Source organism: Phoenix dactylifera, unplaced genomic scaffold (assembly GCF_009389715.1).
Source record: "Phoenix dactylifera cultivar Barhee BC4 unplaced genomic scaffold, palm_55x_up_171113_PBpolish2nd_filt_p 001260F, whole genome shotgun sequence".
Classification (NCBI taxonomy): Eukaryota; Viridiplantae; Streptophyta; class Magnoliopsida; order Arecales; family Arecaceae; genus Phoenix; species Phoenix dactylifera.
Window position 1 is genome coordinate 95,004 of NW_024068594.1, and position 2,880 is coordinate 97,883.

At 34.7% G+C, this 2,880-nt stretch overlaps 1 non-coding gene across 1 annotated transcript; it reads left to right on the forward strand.

The window, feature by feature from the left end:
• The first annotated feature begins 1,185 nt into the window (after positions 1-1,185).
• On the forward strand, positions 1,186-1,266 carry TRNAL-AAG. The gene has a single exon. It is a non-coding gene; the product is annotated as a tRNA-Leu (tRNA).
• The last annotated feature ends 1,614 nt before the right edge of the window (positions 1,267-2,880 follow it).

Consider the following 2,880-nt stretch of genomic DNA (forward strand, 5'->3'; position numbering starts at 1 on the left):
ATGGTTAACTAGTTTTGAACAAAGCTCTCTTTATTTGGCCTGAGGGGTATAATAGATCTCATGTAGAACCATTCCTAAGATTACTCAGCATATTTTCTAAATGGAGTCGAGGGTACCAAGGCTTCAACCTCTGAGTTACTCAATTTAAGGGTGCTTGGCTCGAGACTCCTCCATGATTATCCTATCCAAACCTTGCCACATGGTTGAATATGCATGTACCCTTTTTAGATGCCATCATTAGCCAGAATGTAATGTAAACAAGGTTTTGAACTTCTGACCTGATGAGTCGCCTTGCGTTCAGATCCTTGACAATGAGTGAATTCATTATGAAGTGGAAACCTAGTTTCCACTTTGGACCCCGACCATACATGGTGGATTTTTGGATTTAGAAGCATCCACCTCTCAATTTTTTGTGCACTATTCGACATGATGGCAAATATGTATCTCAAAGTCCACTATGTATCACTGGTTGACTTGAAGTCAACACTAAGTTTGCACGTTGCGTGGAGTATAAACTACTTTAAAATTTTGGTTGTGGTAGAGTTGGTAATATTTTTAGAAATAAAGATGGAAAAATTTAAGTAGTTGTTACTAAAAAATGCAGAAGTATTTCAAAAACAAAAATTATTGAAGCTTTGGCATTGAGGGAATGATTAAAGTTGGGCTAGATATTGGTTTCCATGGCTTCGAGCTAAAAGAGGCACCTTAGTTATTATATAAGGATTGCACAAAAAGAAAAACTTTTGATAATGGTATTGGAGATTTTAATTATTCTCTTTTTCTTACTAAAATTGCAGGTGGGGTTTTGTTCTACTACATCCCTCATCACGGTAACGACACATCTTAGTTGTTAGTCAAGTATGCCTTATTTTTGGATGTTTATGAAGCTTGAAGGAAATCTTATCTTATCTTTGTAATATCGTATCGTCAAGCTATATAACTTTTTTCTTTTACGACATAAATAATATTCTCATGTTATCATCTTAGCGGGGAGAAAACTCCATCCTTATAACCCTAGAATAGTAGCATTTTCATTATGGACCATGACCTACCTAAGTAGTGGTTAGAATTACTAGAGAAGTTAAAAATTTGGGGATTTAGCATGTTTGTTTCTTTACATTTATTTTTTCCTGACTAATCCTATATTCAATTTGAATTAATACATAATAAAAGGGTTATTAACAAGTTGAGATGGCCGAGTTGGTCTAAGGCGCCAGATTAAGGTTCTGGTCCGAAAGGGCGTGGGTTCAAATCCCACTCTCAACAGGTTCTTTTTGGGAAGTTTTTAATTCTTTTTCTCCTTTATAATTCTTCTAAAGAAAGGTTTCCTATTGTTCAAGAAATCTTGAGCTTAGTCCACACGTCTAACATCAATATATAATTTTAAAATTATATCTTGTTAATTCTTTTTTAAAACTAAATTATAATTCTTCGAAAAAGTTTCTAAATTAACATTGAAAAAGTGTTCAAATGAATTTTGAGTCCAATCCTCAACCCTTAATACTTTTCCCTTTTCTTTTTAATATGTGGAAGCAAACAAATTAATAGAATTAGAACATCTAAAATATGGGGAAAAAATTAGTTCAATAAAAAAGTTCTGATATCAATGTAATTTCTACATATATCTGTGCATATTGATTATTTTAAACAAATATAATATATATTTTGTAAAAAAAGATTGTTACACTAATAGTTAAAGGCATTTGGACTTAATGTAGGGTGAAATATCATGTGCTAGATTTTTTATTTTCCTTTCGGTCAAACACAAATTGCTATTTAGAACTAAAAAGTGCTAATTTCCTGGCTAGCATTGCCTAGTGATAGTGCATTAAGAGTAGGGATTTGTGTACGATCTTAAGATATGGTAACTTACTTATGTAGCTTGCCATGGAGAAAATGTAATACTTAACCAAATTCTTATATAACTTGCAAGGCCCAATTTTGATCTATGTAAGCTAATTTAGGTCGTAATGGCAATATTCTTCTAATTATTAAAATATTATAAAATTATGGATGATTGTGATTAAAGCCAAAAAGGCATTGATTGAGATGGGACGAATAGTTGTTATTAAAGAACAAAAAGAGTCGTGCACAACCATGGTTACAAAGAAGAATGCCAATTAAGATGGAACGAAGGGCTTTGATTAAAGACAGTAGTGAGAATTGGTTGAGATAGAATTTGGAAGTTTGAGCTTAAAAGTTTCTAAGTTTCCCAATGAGAATAGAGAGCTCAATTAGGATTCCCAGTTTCTTTAAGAAAGTAACATATTCTCTCTCAAAAGAGTGAGTCTTGCACTTCACCCCTGGCTTTCGCAAGGAGGAGCGATTTTTTTTCTTTTTTGGCTAAGCACATGGAACCGGCCTCCAGGGCTTTCTCACTATACACGTAAGATATTCAATAATTTACAACTTTTGTCTTCGCAAAATATTCAATCTCTGTGCAGGAACCAGATTGTATCTTTCGCAAGAAAGAATGATTCATCTTCCTTCGCATGCATTCACCGTTGGATCACTATATGCACAGATCTCAAATTTCTCAGAATTCCATCATTCATCCATAGGCACAGCTCTCAAAGTAAGCAGCTGATAATTCAACAGTAGATTCTTGCAAAAGAAGGTGAATCCTTCTTTAAAGCGAAAGATACAACCCTCTCACTACTTATACACACATCTCCCCTTCTGGTTTTCCTCGCCCCCACCACCCCCGGCCGCATTCAATCATGAATCAGCCTCCGATTGCGCATGCAGGAGTGAAGCTGTATTTTTTGTATGCGGCTCATGCAAGCACATGGGACACCAGTGTGGCCATCATCAAGCGTTTAAGGTGTCACCTAAAACCTACATACCCTTGTAATAGCAATAATAATGGTAATGGTAATA